This window comes from Choloepus didactylus, chromosome 3 (genome assembly GCF_015220235.1).
Source record: "Choloepus didactylus isolate mChoDid1 chromosome 3, mChoDid1.pri, whole genome shotgun sequence".
Taxonomy (NCBI): Eukaryota; Metazoa; Chordata; class Mammalia; order Pilosa; family Megalonychidae; genus Choloepus; species Choloepus didactylus.
The window spans coordinates 154,547,761-154,572,980 of NC_051309.1; the positions used below are offsets into that span (position 1 = coordinate 154,547,761).

Here is a 25,220-nt window from a genome sequence, read left to right on the forward strand (position 1 = left end):
TATTGGTTATCTAGAAAACTTACCTTGGCAGAATGTGTTTTACTCTTTCAAAGTTAACTCTGTTATCCTTTACATTTAACTCATGGTGTTTTCTGTGAATGTGTCAATAACAAACACACGATAGTATCAATACATTCCAGATAAGAGATTAGAAGATTATAATGCAGGAAGAATAATTTCACAAAAGTTAATACTCATTCTCCTTACTTCTGCTTGCTTTATGTTTATTTTTCTTATTTTTCTGTTTTGGGTATAAATTTAGAGTGATTTTTGAGATCTGTTGTCTGTTCTAATGCAAGCTGTAATGCTATAATTTTTTCTCAAAGCACTGTTCTAGCTGTGTACCTCAAGTTTTTATATAATTTTTTTCATTGTTGTTCACTACAAAATATTTTCTAGTTCTTTTGAGGCTCTGCTTTTACCTATGAGTCATGGAGAAGCTTGATTTTTTAATTTCCAAATATAGGAGGACTTGTCTAAATATCCTTCCATTTTTAGTTTAATCTCCTTCAGTTCAGAAAACATAATTTTGTATTATGTCAATTACTTTAAATTCATTAGGTTTTAATTATTTTGTTTCTTTTCTGCTTTTTAAAAAATTTTAGTGCCAGAATGCAGTTAATTTTGTTGAATATTCAATTACAATTGAAAACAATGTGTATTCAGCTGTTATTGTGCAGTAAGAATGTTCTATACATGTCAGGTGTAGTTTATTGATAGTGAAGTTCAGGTCATCTATACCCTTGCTAGATTTTTGCCTACCTGTTCTAAAAATTATAGAAAAAGGAGTATTGATATCTCCAATTATAATTGTGAATTTTTCTTTTTTTTTTTCTTCAATTCTATCAGTTTTTACTTCATATATTTTATAGTTCTCTTATTAGGCATGTACATACTCAGGTTTATTATGTCTTTATGTTGATTTGCTCTTTTTACCATTATGTAATATCCTTCCTTCTTTATTCCTTTGTACCTGATAATTTTCTTTGCTCTGAAGTCAACTTTGTCTGATATTAATACATTTATTAGTATTTGCATAGTACATATTTTTCCTTCCTTGTCCTTTTAGACTATCTGTATCAGTACATACATAGGTTTCTTGTAAACAACATAGAGTTGTGTCCTGTATTTTTATGTAATCTGATGCTCTGTCTTTCAAATGGTATATTTATACCTTTAAAATGTAATAATATAATTATTGATAAAATTGGATTTAGGTCTGACATTTAATTATTTGTTTTTGGTTTCTCCTTTTTGCTTTTCATTTCTCTGTTCCTCCTTTCTTGCATTCTTTCAGATTGTTTGAATATTTGTAGTACTCTTATCTCTTGGATTTTTGGCTAAATCTCTTGCACTATATTTATAGCAGCTGCTCTAGAGTTTACATTAATCATACCTAAACTTCACAGTCTAGTAAGAATTAATATTTTTCCACCTCTGGTAAAAATGTAGAAATGTTAATATGATTTAGATTCCTTTTCCCTCCCCATTTATATTCTAGTAGTCATATGTATTACATATTCAGACATTGGAAACCCAACCAGACACTGTTAAAAATCTTGTTCTCAACATTCACACATATTTAAAGAACTTAGGAGGAAAAAAACAGTCTATTGTATTTACTCAGGCATTTTCCATTTCTGTTGCTCTTCTTTCATTTCTGAAGTTTCATGTTAAGTTCCGACATCACTTTCCTTTGGCCTGAAGAACTTTCTTAGCCTTTCTTCCAGAGAAGGTCTGCCGGCCACACATTCTCTTATTTTTTCTCTTTTTAATCTTTTTTTTTCTTCACTGTCTTTCAGATTGGACAGATTTCTACTGACCTTTATTGCTGTTCACTACCTCAGTCATCTTTAATTGGCTCTGATCCCTCCAGAGAAAGTTTTTATTTCAGATATTGTGTTTTTAGTTCTCAAATTTCAATTTCATCCTTTTTATAATTTCTGTTTCTCTGAGGAAATCTTCTATCTGTCCAATTATTTCAAAAGTGTTTACCATTCCTTCAATGAGCATGGTTATAGTATCTGTTATAGTGTTTTTCTGATAATCCTAACATCTGTGTCACCTTGGTATTGGCAACTAATTCTCTTGAGAATTAGTAGCATTTTCATGGTTCTTTGTATGTCAGGTAATTTTGGATTATACCCTGGCCATTTTGGTTATTATCTTGTGAGATTCTGGTCCTGTTAACAGCTTCTGAAGATTGCTGATTTTTTTTATTAGCAAGCAATCATCCCATCTAGGTTCTGACCTCATGTTCTGTCTCACCTTCTGTGGATGGTGCTTTCAATCAATGCCAGTTCAGTTTGCAAAGACTTTGCTGGGCTGGCTGGGTCTGCCCCATGCCTAAGCTACTTAGGGGTTAGTCTGGGACTTGGAAAGTGATTCATAGAAACGTTCAATTCTCCAAGCTTTCGCCGTGGTTTTTTATTTTCTTTGGTGTCTTTTCCACACATGTGCAGACTGGGGTTGAATCCTGGGCATGTGTTGGTTCATGCACAGCATTCTCTTCACTCTGAAATTACCCCCACATTCTTTAGTTTCCAGGGGCCCCTTTTCTTGCTTCTTCTGGCCAAACACACAGGTTTTCTCTCATATTTTTAAGTGACTATGCTGGTATTGCTGCATGCTCCCCCCACACTCTGGCTCACAGTGATCCCTTCTCCCAATCTTCTGACCAGCCAAAGGTGGTTTTTGTAGGAGTTTCTGCTGTCTGTGCCTGTTGATCAATTTTAAGACTTGTGCCATCCTCCGTTCCAAGCCAAGGTATGAAAGAGGAAAATGGTAAGGAAACTTACCACTATACTTTTCTGTTTTCAAATTCTTACTTTCCTAAGCCACATGCTACAGTTTACTTTTCAAAGTCCCTGGTGGTTGCTTTTTGCATTCTTTCTGGAAATTTTAGCTGTATCCAGTGGGAGAAATAGGCTGGAGTGGGCTCATTCCATCTTTGTTGGCCTTGGATGTTAACGAAATGTTTTTGAGATTCATCCCATGTTGTTGAACGTAACAGTATTTTTGCTCCTTTTAATTGCTGCATAGCATTACATTGTAAGATAAGTTACAATTTGTTTATCCATTCACTTTTTGATGGACATTAGGATTGTTTCCAGTTTGGCGCTGTTAGAATAAAGCTTGCTATTCCTAATCATAGGAATAAAACATTCTGTTTTCAGCGAGTATGATGTTAGCTATAGGTTTCTTGTAGATGTTCTTTATAAGTTTGAGTAAGATGTCTTCTATTCCTAGTTTGTAGGGAGTTTTTATCATGAATGGATGTTGGATTTTGTCAAATGTTTTTCTGCATTTACTGAAATGATCATGTGGGTTTTTCTCCTATATTCTGGTAATATGGTGTACTACATTAATTTATTTTCAGATGCCAATCTTAGATACATGGGATAAAGCCTATTTAGTCATAGTGTAATAAAATCTGATGACATATTTCTGGGTTTGTTTTGCTAATATTTTGTTAAAAGTTTTTATGTCTTTGTTTATGAGGAATATTGCCCTGTAGTTTTCTTTTTTAGTAATGTCTTTGCCCAGTTTTGATTTCAGATATCGCTGCACTCACAGAATGAGTTCAGATGTGTTTCCTCATCTACTATTTTCTTAAAGAATTTGAAAAAGGTTGTTATTGTTTCTTCTTTTGATATTTGTATGAATTTGCAAGTAATCTTGGTTTTATTTATATCTTGGCTTTATTTTGGGAGTATTTTAAATGACTAATTTAATTTCTTTACTTGTTATAGGTCTGTTCATATTTTTTTGTTTCTTCTTCAGTCAGTTTTGATAAATTGTTACTTTTCAAGGAATCTCTCAATTTCATCTAATTTATAGGCATAAAGCTGTTCATACTATTCCCTTCTAACCCTTTTTATTTCAGAAGAGTTGGTAGTGTTGTCCCCTCTTAGTCCTGATTTTGGAAATATTTTTCTTCTGTATATTTATTATCAACCTAGTTTCAATAGTAAGGAATTTCTTTTAATCCCTTAAGTAAAAACATCATGTCCAATTTATTGACACTACATTTTAAAAAATTATTGTTAATTTTAAAATAAGAATATTTTATATTCATTGACTAGTTCATATAGTTCAAAGTTACAGATGAAAGAATAAGATAGACATAAGCAGTATACTCTTAAAAACGTTAAATAGGTATAATGTAGACATATGTAGTGTTGTAGACTGGAAAGAGCTGTGAATTTAGAGTCTGAGAAAACTGCCTCTTAGTCCTATCTCTAGGCTACTAATAAAATGTATGAACTGGGAATAGTAACTCTATCTTTTTATGTTTTCTTTACCTCACTAATGGAGCCAAAATAAACTGCTACTCAGAATTGAAGTAGTGCCAGAAATGAAATGACATAGGTAAATGTTTTTTGAAAACCCTATCCTTACGTGAACACTTATATAGAATCATTAAAATTGTTTAACTTTTCTGGCTTTGTACAAACTCTGCATCAGTGCCTGCAGAGCATTTGCATTATGCAAGCACATTTTAAAAATCTTATTTTACAATACTTTTATTAATCACATTGGTAACATTTAAATAGTAAAAGAAAGTGAAATGTAGCAAGTCTGACCTAATTTCAAACTTAAAAATTGGCTTCTGTTTGTAAATAATTGTAAGTACAGCTTCTTATTAACCTGGGAGAAATTATATTTCACTGTTTGATAGGGCTGGTTTTAAATCTATTCCTTCTTTCCACTGTTCTTTCTTTCCTTTTTTTTTTTTACATTACAAGTTTTCTCTTTTGCCTGTCTTCTCTTTGTTTCTTTATCCCTCTCTTCTTTTTTCCCCTCTTCTTCTTTTATTTACTTTTGCTTGTACTCTCTGCAAACATATATTCGATGCCAATCCTATTTGCTAGTGATTGGAGAAACAGAAAACAAAGCCCTTGTACTCAATGTATTTATATCTTCCCTGCTAACTATCCCCACCCTAAGAATGTGCTACTGAGTTCCTGCATATTTTACCAATCAGTCTACCTAAGAAAGTAGACAAAAGTTATCCATAATCATGTTCTTAGAGTCATGTTGCTCTTTCATATCCTGGGATAGGCTTAGTGTCAACCAGTGTTTTTAAAACTGCAGATTATAAGTTGTTAGTGCATTGGGAAGCACTTCTTCAGATAAAGTGGAATAGTATATAACAAATATTTTATAACATATAGTGAGAATAAGTATTGTTTCATGAAGCTGTTGTTTTAATTATATGTATGTCTATCTAATTCTTTATCTTTAGCTACAGTCACAAATACATATGTGCATGTACTGTTAATAGCATAAAGGTATATTTCTTACAGATGATAGTTCGGATGTTTGAAAATAATCACCTAAACTAAGATTCAGGGCCTCTAAGTGTTTTCAGAAAGGAAAATAGAAAAAGATAAGTGGTGGTAGAAAAGAGAAAGAATAGGAAAAAGGGTATTTTGATATTCATCTGTCTGAGTTAAAATTCTTTAGCTAAATTGATTCTTAGTGTAATAATGAGCAAAGTTTCTTGAATCTATTCTCCAAGGATTTTCATCTGGTTGGAGTTGAGTATATTCTATACTTCATATTCCATACTTGATATAAGACTCCTAGGATATCTGTTCAAGTGGAAAAGCCTCCCAAAGGGGCCTTTAGAATCAAATTATCTACTGAGAAAGGGTATACTACCACACCTACCATCTTCAGTATGCAATGAAACAAATCTGATGGGGAAAGGTTTCCTGGAATTGAGATTATGCCAAGTTCTGAGAAACCTAAAATCAATATCACTTTGGCAGATGTTCTGAGCTCAATGGGAAGCTCAAAGCCTCACTGATGGTTCCTGTTTAAAAATTTCACTGAAGAGAAATATGTTCTTTAAAGAGAACCATTTTGAAACATCACATTTTGGGGACTCCAATGTCCCAAGCCTCTACTGTAATGGATGTCTAATGGTTCATTATATCTTCCTCAATACTTCAAAGAATTTCACCATCTACCAACAATATTTCTTATAGCTAAATATGACTTATACATTGTTAGCAAAAGAAAACATAAGCCTCCCATAACTTTATAAACAACATATTCATTATATTGTCTTGTGCTGTATGTAAGAAATATAATCAAACATCTATGATAAATAAATCCCTGGGGACATCCTACTTTAAAGTCAGTAACAAGCCTTCAGTTAAGACACCCATGCCATACATTGATAATGATGGTAAAAATGTCATCATTTTTGTCCTAAAAAAATAAGTTATAATTATATTATAGAAATAGTAACCTGTAGATAATTCACTCAATTAGGGCATGTATTAATTTTCTATGCTGCATAACAAATTACCACAAATTTAGCAGTTAAAACAATCACATTTATTACTTCACAATTTCTGTGGGTCAGGAGTTTGGACATGGCTTAGCTGAGCCTTCTGCAAGGCTGAAATCAAGCTGTTGGCCAACACTCAGTTCCCATCTGGAGGATCTACTGGCAATAGATTTGCTTCCAGGCTCACTTAGTTTGTTGGTAGAATTTATTTCCTTGGGACTGTAAAATTGAGGGCTCTGGCTTTTTACTGGCTGTCAGCTGGTGGTTGCTTTCAGTTTCTAGAGGTCAACCACAGTTTCTTTACATGTGACCTTCTGTAAGTCCTCTTCAACATGGCAGCTTGCATCTGCAAAGCCAGCAAGGGAGGAAGTGAATGCATCTATGAACAAGATGGCATCTTATATGATTGAAGAGTCACGGAAGTGACATCCCATAATCTTTGCCATATTCTATTTGCTGGGAGAAAAAATAAAAAAAACAGTTCCCACCCATATTGGGGGGAGACAGTTTGTGGTTTGAAGCTGTCTGTACCACAATAAAATATATTTTAAAATTTAGTCCATTCCTGTGGGTTTGAACCCATTGTAAGTAGGAGATTTTGATGAGGTGACTTCAATAAAGTTTTGGCCCACCTTAATCATGATGGGTCTTTATCCCATCACTGGAGTTCTTTATAAGAGAATAAAATTCAGACCAAGAGAGAAAAAAAGCAATAGGAAGCAAGAGGCTGGATATTGACAGAACCCGGAAAAAAAGAGAAAGACCAGCAGATGTTGCCATGTGACTTGCCATGTGACAGAGAGCCAAGGATTGCCAGCATCTTGTCTTGGGAAGAAAGCATCCCTTTGGGAGAGCGGGAAGAGCTGCAATAGCCAGAAGCCCAGCTTAGCAAAGGCTCTTTCTCTGCACTGGGTCCCACAGCACCCCACACATGCCCACTCTGCTTCCAAGATGCCCAAGAGGAAGGTCAGCTTGGCCAACGGTGCCGGGAAGGAGGAGCCCAAGAGGAGGTCAGTGAGGCTGTCAGCTAAGCCTATTCCCGCAAAAGTGGAAACAAAGCTAAAAAAGGCAGTGGGAAAGGATAAGTCTTCAGACAAAAAAGTGCAACCAAAAGGGAGAAGAGGGGCAAGGGAAAAAAAGCTGAAATGGCTAACCAAGAAACTAAAGAAGATTCACCTGCGGAAAATGGAGAAACTAAAAATGAAGAGAGTCTAGCCTCTGATGAAGCAGGAGAGAAAGAAGCCAAGTCTAATTAATCTCGTATACCATGTCTTATCAGTGGTTCCTGTTTCTCCCCTCTTGAATAATCCAAAGGAATATTTTTGTCAACTATTTTGTAAATGCAAGTTTTTTTAGTAGCTCTAGAAGAAACATTTTAAGAAGGAGATTGAAATTCTACCTCATCCCATTTTTTAAGTGTAAATGCTTTTTTTTTTAAGAGGAAAAATCATTTGCTGGTTATTTGCTTTTTAGTACAACCAGAAAATAGTTGGATATTGAATTATGGGAGGCCTTGACTATCTTGGTTGTCAACTTTAACATTCTATAGGGTGAGGGGTGGCAGCTTTTATACCCTATCATTCAACACATACTAAATGATGATTTGGAGCCACACTCTTGCATTTAAAATGCCTTGGACATTTAAAATTCCTTCTACTCCCATGTTATTTAGTAGAATTGTTTTGTAAAACCGCTCCTTGATCTTGGCTCTCCTTGTCAGAACTGTGTGTACTCTGTAACATCCTTGACTGTGGTCATCCAGTTTTCCTAATAACTTTGTTATATGCTGTGAAAGATTGGAAATGTATGTGGTGTGCATGATAATAAATTGTGAATTAGTGGATGTATTAGTTAGGGTTCTCTAGGGAAACAGATTCAACAAAAGATATCTATAAATATAAGATTTTATAAAAGTATTTCATGCAACTGTGGGTATGCACAAGTCCAAATTCCATAGGGCAGGCAGCCAACTGGCAACTGCAATGAAGATGTTTGATGAACTCCTCAGGCAGCAAACTGGCAACTTTGATTAACTCCTCAGGAAATGCTTCACTGGTTAGCCAAAGAAGAAGTGAAGATCCTCTGTCTCGCTTAAAAGTCTTCAACTGATTGAATTCTCTCATTGTGGAAGGCACTCCCTTCGTTGATGCAATCAATCACAGCTGCAGCCAATTGACTGATGATTTAATATACCAGCCTTCTGGTTCATTAACCAGCCACAAATGTCCTGGCAGTAATGGTTAGGCCAGTGCTTGCTTGACCAGACACCTGGACACCGTCACCTGGCCAAGTTGGCACATGAACCTAACCATCACAGTGGGACTTACGGTGTAGCAGCTTATCAACATTTGAATATATTGGTACTTGATATCCTCTTAGGGAAAACTTGCCTCCAAATTTTAAGCTGGAGAGTCACTGGAATAACTTTAGAAAGGAATTACAACTATATGGCTTTTTAGACTTTTGTTACATATATCAGTTGTGTACAAATTGTTCATAATGTCTGTGTGCTGATCTTCAAACAACCAATAAAATCTTAATTATGAAAGAAAAAAAACGGCATTGCCTTGATGATTCCTTGAGTTCAACTTTCTTTTAGCTTCAAAATTGTAAGCTGAAAAATTCTCATTAGTTAAGCCAACCCATTTTATGGCATTTGCTTGAGCAGCCTAAGTAACCAAAACATGGGGATTATACAAAGTCCTAAATACCAGGAGTCAGAGATCATGGGGGCCACCTTAAAGTCTGTCTGCCACAGGTTAGGATCACATTTGTCCTGTTCACCCCAAGGACCCAGGAATCAAGCAATGTACCTGGCACAAAGGAAGTAGCCAGTGCTAAATGAATAAACAGATGACTTAATTATTACATTCATTGCAATTTATGTTGGTTATCATTCTGTCTGTTTGATTTGACAAGACATTAGAGCTTGGGTTTTCATTTTCAAAATCTTCCAGGTTAAGTCTGATGCAACCATTCCCCTTCAACAATGGCTTTATGGGCTATTTATTTCTTCTTGGGTTCCATGCTTTTAATTTGGCTAATCAGGAAGCATTGAGTACTTGGTCTGTTCATCTAGGTGTTTAGCAGGTAGTTGAACTGTAATTACATTTGTTGTGCTTTTTCCTGTAAAATAGCTGGACAAAAAATTTCTACAATTGGTAATTACAACCTTTAAAATATGCAATTTTCAATTTCGACCAACATTGAAAGAAACAGATGTATCATGTTACATTTATGTATTAATTCATGTAAAATTTATTGTGTTTATATTTCAGGCATTTTGATAGCTTTTATGTGGGGTTGGAAGATAAGCATAGTCTACATATTTGGAGGGAATGCTATTTCTTTCTTCCCCATTGGGATGAGTCAGTGCTGGATAACCTCAGATATTTGTCATGAAAGAAATATGTTGTAACAGAGTATGGAGGAGAAGAGCAAAAGTGTGATCCCTGAGGGAAGCTGATAATCAAGAAGAAAACAAAGTCAGGAAGGGAAAGAGCTACAAGTGTATATTTCCTGTTTTCAGCTCCATTATCATAGAAATCATTGCATCTCTCATGGGAGGAGTAAGTTGGGGGAAGGAAGGAAATTCAGTGGTTTTATATATTGGTGACTTCTCCACATGGAAGAAAACATCGGAAGTGAGAAAAAAGGAAGAAGCAATCCATCCGTACTGAAAGGATAATTTTCAGCCATGCTTCATATATATATATATATATATATTTATCTTTTACCTAACTGATTTTTCACTTAACAAAGTTAAGTAGATGAATCTCAATCTGAATCTTTAGTGACATGCTCAGGATCTGAAGTCTTAGCCCCTCAGTTTCTAACCAGCATTGCCCAATATCAACCATCCCTTCCTTATTCTGCACATTTGCTTTTGCCCCAAGGAAACCAAGGAAAGCCAATTACATCCTTTTAAGATTTAATAGATAAAATGTCCTGTGTTACTCTCCAAGTTCTCCTACTCTGCTCACACTTCCTTTCTCTTGCCAAAAGACAAAAAATTTCTGTAGTTGGATAAGTTTTTGTTTATAAAGGTTTCCTGATGTTATTTCCAATAATACATCTCTCTAGGAGCTAGCTTCAAAAGTTTGTCCTATTTTTCTCCTTTGCTTTCATATCTTATGCTCCATTTACACAGTTTCCTTACCAATAACTCTATCAAAAGTGTCCAGAAGTAATAAGCTTAAAATACTTGGATTTATACTGTCATATTTTAAAGAATGTATTTTAAAACATCTAAACAAAATATAAAAACATGTAATTTTTATGATGAGAAATTAAACAAAACCTCTGTCCTTTCACTATTCCCATCTTTTGACAGAATATTTAAATGAAAAAGAGAAAGAGATACAGACTTACAGCTCCATCTTTGATAAAATTAGGAGACATATGACACCCCACACAATAAAGTAAGGAATAAGTCCAAAAGCAATGAAGTGTGGGAAGAAATGTGATAATGGCTGTAACTGCAAATCTCAGCAGAATGGCAGAGCATACCCCTATTAATGACAAGAGGAAAAATATGTGTGGACTGAAGGGGGAGCTCTCCTAGATTTGATTTTGTTCCAAGCAAAAGAAAAACAGAGGAAGTAGAGGGGAACATAGAATGACCCAGATAAATCCCATTTACAGGAATATATTGCTATTGCTACAGGGTAGAGTAGAAGGACTTTGCAATGAAAACAACCGTACAGCTGCACATCTCAGGAAGTTTGTAAACACCAAGAGAAGGGACATGACACAACCATGGTGCATAGCCTGAAACACAGTGTTGATCCCTCGCCATACACACCACAGGGAATGACTGATTCAGGAAGAACTCACTTCATTTGACAATAAGTATTTAAAATATGAAACAGGACAGAATCATTACAAAACAGTACAGTTTAAGAAAAGAACAGGATTCAAAACAAAATTTGCAAATAAAAAAGTAAAAAAGATTATCAGAAAATTTTTGCCACAGAACAGATGTAACGTATTACAAAACATGACATCGTGGGTTCAAAAATAAAAATGAAGAAATTTTTATAAAACAAAAATTCAAAACAGAGATTTAGGTTTCATGAAAGATATAGTGATATAAACAAAGATGAGGCATGAGTAGACAAAACTCTGGAAAGTGGAAGAAAGAAAAAGAAATATCACAGAAATAAATTGAAAATAGCATAAAGGAAAATGGATATTACTTAACATTCAGTAAGAAAAAGAAAGACAGGAATAGGGAAATCAAACAAAATAAAGTATAAATGAACAGATTTTAATATTAATATACAGAAAATGGTATTTATGAAAGACAGGTACAGGAAATCCAACATATATGTAATTGGTGTTCCTGAAGAAAAGAATCAAAATAGTGAAAAAAAAGAATATATTTTTCAAGAAAATTTTAAAAAGCACATGTTCTGAGAAAAAAATAGAAATATAAAACAGTCAAAGACTATTGCAGAAATATTTATAAGACACCTAAAATGTAGAGAGAGTCTTTTGGACAACCAGATCTAAAGATTATATTGTATATAAGGGAGGGGAGGAGTAAATTAATAATATTCAAATCCAGGATGATTGGAGCAATGCTTATAATATCCTCAAGAAAAGGAAGTGTTTACCAAGAAGTTTACACCCAGATAAACTTATTCCAATAAGGAAATAATAGAAAAATATTTTTAAACTTGCAAAAATTCAGGGAGCTTGATATATACATATCTGTTCCCTGAATGTAGAAAATAATTATTTTCAAATGCCAATACAACACTCACAAAAATGAACCAAATACCAGTCCAAAAAGTAAAGCTCATTAGATTCCAAAAGATAAAAATAGTATATACAATATTTGATAATCACAATGCAATAAAAAACTAAAACTTAAGAAAAAAATCAGGAAACAAAAATTCACTTCCTCAGGGAAAGCAAAGAATTCTCTTTTAACCCTTCAGTCAAAAGGAAAGATGAACAAAAATTAATGAATATCCAGAAAGTAATGATAACCTAAACATTACAAAACAGACATTCATGTACTATTCAGAGGAAGTTCCATGGACTTAAATGTTAATATTAATCAGGAAAATAATTTTAAAAAGTAATTATCTGACCAAAGAAATTTGAAAAGGAACAATGAGATGAATTGAAGAAGACCAGTGATGGAGATAGAGAATAGTAAAGAGAGAATAATAAGTAAAACCAAAAGCTATCTCAAAAAATAGTCACATCACTGCTTAATCTTATGATACAAGGCAGAATACTCAAATAAACACATGCATACACCTATGTACAAATGACTGTAAGAAATAATCACAAAATTAAAAGAATTCTGGAAACAGTGGTGATGGCACAACCTTCTAAATGTACTAAATGCTATGGAATTATACACTTAAAAGTGATTAAAGTGGTAAATTCTAAGTTATGTGTTTTTGTTTCCTAAGCTGCTCAAGCAAATACCATGAAATGGGTCAGGTTGTTTGCTCATGGTTTTGAGGCTAAAAGAAAGACCAAATCAAGAAACATTAAGGTGATGCTTTCTTCCTGGAGACTGGCATTCTGGGGCTGGCTGCTAACAATCCTAAGTTCTTAGCTTGTCACATGGCAAGGCACAGGTCGACATCTTCGGGCCTCTTCATTCTCATCTGATGATATTCAGCTTCTGCCTGCTTTCTCTGTGGCGTTCTCTCTGTCTGAATTTCAAATCCACTTATAAAGGACTCCAGGAATAGGATCAAGACCCATTTTGATGGAGGTGGGCCACAGCTTAACTGAAGGAACCTCATCAAAAGGTCCTACTTAAAATGTGTTTACCTCCACAGGGATGGATTAAGGTTCAGAACATGATTTTCTGGGGCACATACAGCTCCAAACCACCACACTCCACCCTCTTAACACCAAAAAGACATGTTCTTTCTACATGCAAAATACATTCATTGCATCACTTTCAAGTTAGTCTTTTATCCAATATCAGTACTCAATTTTGCCAAGTTCTTTGCCACTTTAAAACAAGGATCACCTTTCCTCCAGTTTTCAATAGCACATTCATCATTTCCATCTAAGGTTTCATCAGAAGTTCCATTAGTGTCCATGTATTTGCCAACAGTCTCTTCAAATGAATCTAGGCTTTTTCTATCAAGCACCTCACAATTCTTCTAGCCTCTACCCTTTATCTAATTCCACAGTCATTTCCACATTTTTTGGTATTTGCAGTAGCAGCACCCCAGTCTCCTGATACCAAATCTGTAAAGCCAAGTTCTCTAGGGAAACAAAACTGATAGAATGTATATATACATATAAAATCTCATTATAATGAGATTTTTTAAAGAGGAATTAGCTCACTTCACCGTGAGGATGGACAAGTCCAACTTCTGCAGGTCAGGCGACAAGCTGGAAACTCTATGAAGACTGGTTGGCTGAAGCATAGATGGAAATTCTCTCTTTTTACTGCTGAAATAATCACTTGTCTTTTTAAGGCCTTCAGCTGATTGGATGACACTCTCATTGTTGAAGTCAATCTCCTCATTTGATTGTAAATGTCATCAGCCTTAAATGCAATCAATTTACTGATGATTTAGATCCAGGAAATATCATCACAGGAACTATCAGGCCAGTGCTTTCCTGACCAAACCACTGGACACCATAACCTGGCTAAGTTGGCACATGAAGTTAACCATCACATTATGTATATTTTACAAAAATAAGAAAACTGATACAGTCAAAAAAAAAAAAAAGAAGAAGAAGAAGAAGAAAAAGAAGAGTCATGAGAAACTACTTTGTTCAAATCCATGCAAATAAATTTGAAATTTGGATGAAATTAAAACTTTCTAGGAAATATAATTTCTCAGAACTGGTCCCCCAAAACAGATAGAATATCTAAAACAATATATTTCCATAGGAGAAATAGAAAAATGTGCCTAATATTTACTCCTAGAAAAAGTTGGAAATCAAGATGCTTTTTTGGGGGAATGCTACCAAAATTTTAAAAAGAACAAAATTCTGGAGCATATAAAAAGAAAGGATAGATGTCAAACATACACAGGAGGCAGCTTGACAAGATCTCCCTTAGCCAAATTTGGGCAATTTTAGTATCAAAAAGAATAATAACATTAATAAATAGCACACTGTTAGGAAAAATATTAATTAGTCTATAGTGATACTGTAATAAAGAGTCTGACTCCATTTTTGGTGTTGAACTGACAGCTTTCAAGCCCTACCACTCCCCTTTACCCTTCAGCCCACATCTGGACAAGCTCATAAGAAAGCCCAGCTACTCCTTTCCCTGGTGCTGGCAGAAAGTTCAAACCACACAAACCCCAGTTCTCATGTAAGAACCTTCACCCCAGACTCATCCTTTAACCACAATAAAACCCAAAGCCAGTCACCCCCTCCTGCTCTCTCAAGCCATTTTTGGACCTACTTGGGAGCTGCTTTAGTTTCCTAGGCTGCTCCAAGCAAATACCATAAAATGGTTCAACTTAAACAATGGGAATATATTCGCTCATAGTTCAGGCCTGGAAAATGTCCAAATCAAGGCATCATCGAGGCGATGCTTTCCTCTCAAAGACCAGCTGCCGGTGATCCTGGGCTCCTCTGTCATGTGGCAAGGCCCATGGCAGGGCATCTGCTCGTCTCTCCCTTGATTTCAGCTTGTTGCTTCCATGGTTTTCTCTCTCTGTCTGAATTTCATTCTCTTATAAAGGACTCCAGTAATAGGATTAAGACCCATCCTGGTTGAGGAGGAACACACCTCAACTGAAGTAACCTCATCAGAAGGTCCTACTTACAATAGTTGCACACCCACAGGAATGGATTAGATTTAAGAACATGTTTTTCTGGGGGTACACACAGCTTCAAACCACCACAGGAGCCTTTCCTGCTGTCCCCAGAGAGCATCATCATGTGAACAATAAACATTTCATATCCTCAAAAAAAAAAAAAGAAAGGAAACCACCAAATTTTTTGTGAAATATGCATAATACCAATTCATAAACCCAATAATTATGGCACAAAAATATATTTATAGATCAATTTCAATGAATTGTGAATTAAAATTTTCAAACAAAAGTATATTAACCAATGCCTAAAAGTGTGTTAACTTTGTATTGGAGAATTAATAAAGAAACAGGCTCTCTCATTTATAGCTGTTGCCTTTGTGAACTGATTTTGGAATATCTATGAAAACTATACATGTGTATCTTCTTTGATCCTGAAAGTCTACTTTTAAGAATTTTTGCCACATCTACAAATACGTTTGTGCAAAACTGCAAACATGCAAATTTGTTCATTGCTGCATCACAGCCAAAGATTGACATAGCCTAATGAATGTTTCTGATTAAGGAAATGATGATATCTAACACAATGGATTATTATGAAGCTTTAGCTCTTTACGTACTAATATGGGTAAATATTCAGGATACATTGAAAAATGAAGAAAGCAAGGTGCAGAAAATATATAAACTGCGGCATAATTTGTGAGAAACAAAATTTGTGCATAAACCTTTCTATAAGGAAAAACAAGACACTGACACTGTGCTGCACTGAAGTGAGGAGATACGGTAGAGAATTTTTTTGTTTTAGTTTCTCATCTGCTAAAACAAACAGCATACAATGAGTGGGCTTAACAACAGGAATTTATTGGCTCATGGTTTGAGTCTAGACAGCTTCCTTCCTCCCAAGGTCAGTAACTTCTGGCTGGCCAGCAATCTTTGGGGGTTCCTTGGCTTTTCCATTACATGGCAAGGCCTATTCTTTCTCTTCTGGGTTCTGGATGTTCCCTGTGGCTTTTCTCTCATGTTCAATTTCCTTTGCTTGTAAGGTCTTCACCCATGTTGGATTAAAGCCCACCCTCAGTCAGTTTGTGCACACCTTAACTAATAACACCTTCAAAGATCCTATTTATAAATGGGTTTACACCCACAGAACCAGGGGTTGAGACTTGAACCTGCTGTTTGTGGGGGACATGATTTAATCTCCAACAGAAATGGTGTGAAAGAGTGGAAGAGTGGATTTAGCAGAAGGAGAGATACTTTTCATTTTTTTTTTTTTTTTACAATTCTTGATGTTTAAACTATGAGAATGTATTACGTAGAAAAATAAAAGCGATGTAGGGTCACATCTTAATAAAAAACAAGGTTGGATAAAGCTATGAGAATGTATTACGTAGAAAAATAAAAGCGATGTAGGGTCACATCTTAATAAAAAACAAGGTTGGATTCAGGAGAAACACTTCAATGAAATTTTTGAAAAGGCTTTTCATAATAATGGATGCAGTCAGTGGTATGCTGGCAAATGCTCTCTGGAGGTAAAAACTATACACAAGTTACAAATAAAAAGCATATAATTCATAAATAATAACAGAATATACAGTACTATTTATTGTGAATCCATGTAGCCAATGATTCTCATAAAACGCTTTCATTGACTACTGCCAGCCTCTTGATCCACAGACAGACTTTGATTGAAATTCAATCATGATTTGATAATTGGAACTGCATCCCAATCCAATAACTTGTTTCCCAATAAATTTACTGTCATTAAATCTGATATGTGATCTACTGTTAAACTATTTTTACCCTCAAACAAATATTAATTAACCTGAAAAGTTTTCTAACTTCAGTACTAGATATGGCACAGTTTTGTGTTTAGTATGAATTATTACCAATTTTTTCATCAATTTCTTAAGTGTATACCAGTGGTTGGGAAGTTGTGACCTGTGGGCCAAATCTGACCACCTGTTTTGTAAATATAAGTGCTACTGGAATACAGCCATGCCCATTTACTTACTTATTGCTCATGGCTGCTTCCATGCTACAACGTCAAAGTTGAGTACTTTACAAAACCTAAAATATTTATTATCTGACCCTTTACAAAAACATTTACTGACCCTTAGTCTATACAGTAAAAAACCTCCAATACATTAGCCTTCATTGTAGCATTTCCTGATTTCTCTGTTCTGTGATGTGCATACTCCCACAAGGGTCTGTATAAGTTACCACCATGATGTCAATGAACACAAACTGGGAAGAGATGTGCAATAATGGCACATTTTATAATATTTTCATTATACAGATACAGGAGAAGTAAGTGATCTCAAGTGTGTAGACAAATTTAAAATGTAGTAAAATAATTAGTAACTGATGCATTTATAATATTACCTTTGTTTATAATATATTGTATTTTATTGTAAGTTTACATTATTTAATTTTTAATAATGGTTGTGCTTAACAATAAGCTTGCAAATTTTCTTAATATTTAACAATCAGGTCATGTGAGCCAGGATGAGCCATGCATATCACACCACTGGGTACAGTATATACAGAAAGTTTGTCAGTTATAAACCTCTACGCATCCAAAAACATACCATCATCTATAAAGCAAAAACTATGGTGCATATAAAGAAAGTAAAAACACATCTTTGCCAATCAATGAGCAATCAAATGGACAAAAAGTAAGGATCCAGAAGATCAAGTAACATAATTAATAGGGTGTGTCTAATTGATATTTTAACAACTGTTGACCCTAGTAATAGAGACTATATCATCTATTTAAGTCCGCATGGAACATTCAAAAAAATTGACTGCATATTTGACCATAAACCAAATCTTAATAGATTTCAGAAAGCAAAAATACTACTGAAAATAGTCTCTGTTCTCAAAACAATAAATTATTCTCTCTCTCTCTACATATATAAAATCAACTGTGAATTTAAAAAAATATTTCTTGAAAAATTCTTAGAAGGAAGAGAAATTTACAATTGAAATTATAAAATGCATATAAAATAAATTTATTAGAAATTTATAAAATTAATGGAATATGGCTAAAACAATGTTCAGAGGAAAGTTCATGCCCTTAACAGAAAATTAAAGAAATGTTAAAATTTATCTGAGAGTTTGATCTTTTATTATATAATTGCATTTTATTATTTGTTTAGATGTTTAAACTCCCACATAAAGTTTTTACAAGCTGGAAAACACTGGCAAATTATTTCTCCCACCAAACTATAGCCACAAATTCCCAGACAATATAAATATATAATCAAACTAACATTAACACACATCACCATTTTATCAATTATGTAATAAAACAAATTATCAAGTATCCAAATATTGTTATTCAGCTCTAAAGGCATATGGAATAGTAGATGTCTGCTCAGTTCATGAGCAGAAACCCACTTCTGTTTTTACAAGAGAGATTGGGAGGAGAAGGAAAAATATCACCCTTCAAAAAAAAAGTAATAGTTGATAAGTAATTTCCAAAATATATGGAAAAATTACAAGGATTTCAGAAATTTTACAATTAAGAATTGTTTTAGCTACAATAACAAAGCATCTCTTCCTTTTCAAAATGATTTACTAAATTAAAGAACATATTCCACATGTTCTGGTCAAGAAAAAGACAACATTTTACTAAAAATATTTAATAGTCTCTCCCATTCTTTCTTCAGACGCTCCCTGTGAAGTTGCACCCTCAGGAGCAAACACTGAAATAACTCTAAGGCCTTCTTGTCTGGAGACATTGCAGTCACATGTCATAAATGTAGATTTTTTTAATGGAAGTTTTCCATAATGGCATAAAATGAGATTTATAGAAAGCCACTAAAGAATGGCTATAAGATTTGGTAAAATCCCAACAAAACCAATGGTTGTGAGCACCTGATGTATAATGGGAATGTGGGAAATGGAAACGAAGTGAGCAGGTGAATAAGTGTATTTGTCTACTGTCAATGTTTGAAATGATTGAAGGAATAAACTGCATAAGATCTAGGGTGTTCATAGTTCCTGGGATTTTAGCGCTGCATGATACTAAAAATATACAAGTATTGTCTGGGTATTTTGGAATGTAATCTCTAAATATTTTATGTACTGATTTGATTCTGGCATGAGAATAAATTTAAGACTTATAACTTAATATTGCATAATTTCAGGAAAGGTCAATTGATACAAATGATAAGCACATTTTAAATGCTTAACAGCTAAAACCTTTGCTAAGTGTCCAAATAGGATGATCATAACCCAAACACAGAGGTTGTAATTTTATTGAGCTTGTGGCCCGGTAAACTGCTTTTCAATACTCTTTTGGAAGCTTCATTAATTCACCAAGTCGACATGTTACTATGTAGGATGATACTTCTTTGAAAAGAAGTATCCAACAGTTGCTTGCTGTTAAAAGCTCCATGTTGCTTTTGTTGAAATCTCATGTTCTTGTATGTGACTTCTGCAGGAGCTGGGTGGTTCATTTAAGTCATTTAATTTAGTTGCAATACACTCAGTAGGGTTAAGAAAGAATTTTTAAAATTGCATACAGAATTATGTAAAAAGAAAAAACAAAAAACCTGAAGTCTACTTCAATATACTCCACTTAAAATTCTCAGTGCTTTGAGTATGAAGTCGTTAGTAAAGGGAAATGAAATAAACTTAACAAGAAGCAGAAAATCTTTAATCCAATGATACTGAAAAACAGAAAAGAAGTGCACTGAGATTTATCCCACCCAAGTCAGAACTCTTGTAAAATGCTCTGTGGAGTTCACTTCAACACTTCATTTCAAGTTAACGGCAGTTCACTTGTCTATATGGAGGTCATACTGGGCCTGGCAGCGATCTCCACTGCCCTTCAGACACTCCATAAATGTGACCAAGAACACCACAGAACTGCCCTCTCTGTAACAGTATCCTCTGTTGAAGTTGGTTTGTGTGGTGCCCTTTACCATCTAGAATATCGGAAGAAATGTCCACACTTGTAGTAGCTTCACCCTCAGCTCTCCAGATGAGCTTGATCTTTCAAGAAAAGGGAAAGCAACAATAAGAATGGAAATTTTTAAGTAATGCACAAATATATAAAATAATTTAGAAAGGAAATCACAGTTGCTCAAATTCAGTTACTTGTTCAGGTTCTATGTGGTACCCACATGGACTAATCTTTGAAGAGTCTTTTATATAGAACTTTATGAAATCAGGAAAAATACAAAATAAATGATAAGAAGGAAGGAAGGGAGGGAGGGAGGGAGAGAAGAAAAGAGGGAAGGAAAAAGAAAAAGAAAAAAAATTGTTGAGAATTATTGAACTTACTCATAAAATCAATGACGTTGGAGATACTTGTGCATTTTGCTGACTGCTGTGTCTCCAGCCTAGTATATATGTGAAATGAATGTTAAATAAATATTTTCTTGATGACTAAATATAATAAATAAAAATATAATTCTTTATAGATAACAATCTTCTAAAGGCTATACAGTGGAGTCTGATATCAACCTCTATTTCCTTTTCTTTGAAAAGCAGTTGCCAATTTTTAACCAGGGCCTCTAAGGGCCATGTCAGAGTGAGGTCCTGTGCCTGTATCAGATGAAATCATCTGCAGGGCTGTTAGAAAAGCAGGTATCTGGATCCTGCTCAGATTCTAGAGAATTAGAAGCTCTGGGGTTGATGCCTGAGCATTAAAAAGAAAAAAGTTGGACAGCAATAAGCATGAAAATTAAGAATGCTCTATTGAAGTAGCTCTTGGGATAGTCACCAAATATCTCCACTACTCTGCCTTGCAGACACACAGTAAAATTGTACTTCCTGGGCTTATACAGTTAGGTCAGATCATGTAGCCAATTTGTCTAATGCAGTTCTCAACCAATGACAATTTTAGCCCCAAGGGAACAGCTGGCAATTTCTGGAAATAATGTTGATTGTCACAACTAGGGGGAGTGCTACTGGCATCAACCAGCAATGCACAGGAGAGCCCCTCACAATAAAAAAATAAAAAAAGTTATCTGTTCCAAAATGTCAATAGTGCAAAGGTTGAGAAACACTAGGCAAATGAGTTGTGAGCCGAAGTGATTCATCAGTTCTGGGCCTTGCATTAAATTGCTGCTGAGAGACCCTGCCAATATTTCAAATGGAGACTGGTGTCATTTAAGTGATTACAGTCTTGATGCAGATGTAATTTTAGAGAAGAATATAAACTTTTGCAAGATGTATTTTCATTCTCTGGGGCAATTCGGAGGCATAAGAGTGATGTGAAACATTTATGGTGGCTGGACTTTGTAGGCAAATCCTTTATCCTGATTTTGTGTGATCCTCAGATGGGCTACTTGTCTGATTTCTAGTCTCTGTATTAAAACAGAGGATCTGGGTATTTTCTCCATTTGTTTAATCTTCCTTATCATCTTAGTGTGACTTAATAATTTTGCTTTTGTTGAGTGCTTTGGAATCATTTTTGCTTGTCTAAATTGGGTTAGGCATTAATTTGTAGAGTAATGGCAAGCTTTCAGGTCTATGGAATTAGTGAAAGCCATATGGTGTTGAGATAAACTTGCAGGAGGAAACTGTGGTCCATCTGCCTTTGTGGTTGTTCCAGTTAGCTGATGCTGCTTCTATGCAAAATACGAGAAATGGATTGGCTTTTATAAAGGGGGTTTATTTGGTTACAAAGTTACAATCTTAAGGCCATAAAGTGTCCAAGGTAAGGCATCTTCACTGGAGACAGGCCACTGACATCTGGAAAACCTCTGTTAGCTGAGAAGGCACGTGGCTGGCATCCACTTGCTCCCAGGTTGTGTTTCAAAATGGTGTTCTCTAAAATGTTGCTCTTGGGGCATTTTGTCCTCTCTTAGCTGCAGTTCCTCTTCAAAATGTCACTCTCAGTTGCTCTGAGCTCCTTCTGTCTGTGAAGTCTTTTATACAACTCCAGTAATTCACTTAAGACCCACCCTGAGTGGGTAGGGTAACACCTCCATGGAAATTATCCAATCAGAGGTCTTGCCCACAGTTGACTGAGTCACATCTCCATGGAAACACTCACTCAAAGGATTCCAATCTAACCAACACTAATATGTCTGCCACCACAAGACTGCATCAAAGAACACGGTGTTCTGGGGGACATAAGATATCCAAACTGGCACAATGGTGTATCAGTGATAAAGTGCACCAGCAACTATATTTTGGTCCCTTGATGGTCTCAGGTTTAACTTAACTTTGCCTCTCAGAGATTTCGAGAATGAAAATGTTAGGTTTCTATTTCATAGTTTGATTGATCCTAAAAATCTGTACAACAGTTTAACTAATGATCAGTATTAAAGCATGACTCTTTTAACTCTCTGGGATTTATGCAGAAATATTGAAGTCATTATACAATGTTTTGGCAGAAACTTGATATTCCAAATTTCTTACTAAAATAAAAGATGCACTGTTTTCAATTTGAGCTACCAGTTTCTGTATCATGACTTCCAAAATCATGGAGAACAGAACCAATTTTTAATGCAAAAAAATAATAAGCCAAGTTTAAAATCTGGAATGCTATTTTATAATCAAATTGCAAAGAATGCATTTGCTCTGTGTTTTAAGAGAAGTCTGAACTTCAATATCTCCCTTTCATCTTTTCCTTCTCTGATTTCAAACTAATTCAAGCTGAGAATGCATAATAAAAAAGAATATATGGAACAGATTTCTTTCTTTCTGTGTGGAGAAAACCTGACAGGGGAGGGCAGATGATCTGAGGACTATAGGGTAAGAGGTCAAAAGGAAGAAGCAACCTTCAAAAAAAAGAAAAAAAAAAAAAAAAAAAACCCTGACAATTTTTATTTTATGCTCTCCCTTTCATCTGTCTCTTTATCTGCAATAGTACTTTTTTCCAACCAACCTCAGATGCTCATTCCCTCCATCTGGGATTATGACAATAACTTCAGACCTTTTCCTATCTCCAATCCTTTCAGACTAATCTCTAAAACCCTCTCATTAAGTGTTATCACAACATGAAAAACTAACTCACTGTGGTTCCTTGTTGCCCATAAAATAAATTTAATTCTTATCCAACTAGTCCTATTCAGTGTTATCTCTAGCAATTCGAAAACATTAAACTATTTCTCCAGCCAGGCCTGTGCCTTGCTCCTTTCAACACACTATACCTTTTCAGAAGTCCCACCTTTCATTCATAATCTTTCACTCCACTGGATTGATGGCCCCTTTTTTTCTAGCAACATCTGTCCCAACATCAGTCTTAGTTTTTGTTGTTTTTGTTGTTATCGTTGGTTTTATTTTTTTCTCCTTTGGAGAGGGTATCACATTTTACATTTCTTTTTTCATAGTGCTTAGTCCGGCATATCCACCCTGAATCCAGTGTAGAGAACTAGATTTAGCTCTTGTGTCACTGTTGACTACCCTGAAGCACTCACAAGAAGCCTAGAAAGGCAAGAGGATTGGGAGGCAGACGTCCCTTCAAATTTATCATTAAGGCTTAATTAATTCCCAAGACTATTGTTCTGTGAACAGAATTTCCAACAGATGGACGTTTCAGGACAGACTGTCTGTCTTTACCAGTTATAGGTTACAGCTGCCTGCAATTCTTTTTACAAGTCAGTAGAAATAAAGAATAAAGAAATGAAGGAAAGAAGCAAGGAAGCAAGGAAAGAAGGTCATACTCTCTATTTTTGGGGTTGGCCAAGGAAGCCTCAAGAGTTCTATGGGAGTTCTCTTTTTCCACTAGGATTCCTTTAGACAGGCCAATGGTCTGCAATGAATTAAAAATATATATCAAGCAAAGGGATTGAATCAAGTAGATGTCACTCTAATTGCACTGCAAATCACATTAAAAAGATCACCCTGAAACACTTATTAGACCAGTGAGAAGATGAATCAATTACCATATTAATTTTTCCTTTTCCAAAATAAAATATCTTTAAAATGTATTAAATATAGCAAATTAATGAATTTCTGTCAATTAGGAAAATACAGTGAGGAGAAAAAAGGAAGGTCCTCTTTGTAAGCTACCAAAGATATCCTCTGTCTCTGATGATTATGAGTAGCCTTTGTTTCTCTCTCTTCCTTGGTAGCATATTGACACAACTTAGTAATAATCAGCAATAACTCCACAGTCCTTATAGGCATTGTTCACCACATACCTTTCAAATGACTGAAAAAAACTATGTATGCAAGAGCATTTCCCGTGGCTGGGGTGTTTTTCCAAGGTTGCTGCCAATGAAACCTTCAGTAACTTGGCCACCACCTTATACCAGGGACTGACAATGGCCTAAATACCACTAATGATGGGGTGTTCCTTGACAAGCGAGTCCTCAAATCCCATTGTACCACCTATTTCTCAGGCCATGCCCAATATGACCTGTGTCAGTTGAGGTTCTCTGAGAAGCAAACACCAAGACAGGGATGTCTGTGAAGTGTAAAGGGGAGGGAGGCAGAGGGAAGGGAGAGCCTGCAGTCTGTAGTGCAGGGTCTGACACCTGTGGAAAGAGAGAAGGAAGGAAGGAGGATCGGGTAGGAAGAGTCTCAGACTAAGGTAATATTTTAAGAAAGTTTTGAAAGGCCAAAGGGACATTCTTGAACCAAAGATGATTGTTAGATGAGACCCCGTTTTCCAGGATTGGACCTGCATTAAAACCCACACTGTGCAGCCTGGGGTAGGCATGGCCTCAGCAGGAATAAAGACGTAGATCCAGAGGAGTGAAAGCTAGGGCTGCCAGCCATCAATGCTCCTCACAGCAGTGTGTTTCAATGGCTACCACCAGTGATAAGGTCTGACTTATGGGTTTCCTCATCTCTGGCCTAAAATATTATGCATTTGAACAGTCAGGAGAATGAAAGTTTGTTGTTTTATTTTCCTTCAAATAGGTCAATATTACCTTTTGTAGACTGGTTAATACGCCATTGATTACTAATGACAAGTAACTCTATGTATTGCCAACATGGTATCTTGGACAAGACTTGTGCACAATAAAGCATAGAATGTTTGTATGGTTCTTACTTTTATGGTTGTGTGTCGAATATGAACTGTTGTTGTAAGATTTGTGCCATTTGAGAACCCAGCAGATCCTTAAGATCTTGAAGTTGGTTGGTAACAGGATGGGATATACGGAAGAACTGGACCTTAAGTACCAATGAGGGAAGGTAAGCAGTGAAAGCCATAGAACTTTGGTAGAAAAAAACATATATAT

General features: G+C 35.2%; 1 pseudogene; it reads right to left on the reverse strand.

Annotated features, from left to right (window-relative positions):
* Positions 1-19,869: 19,869 nt before the first annotated feature.
* Positions 19,870-25,220, reverse strand: part of LOC119530494 — an 80,414-nt pseudogene continuing 75,063 nt past the window's right edge.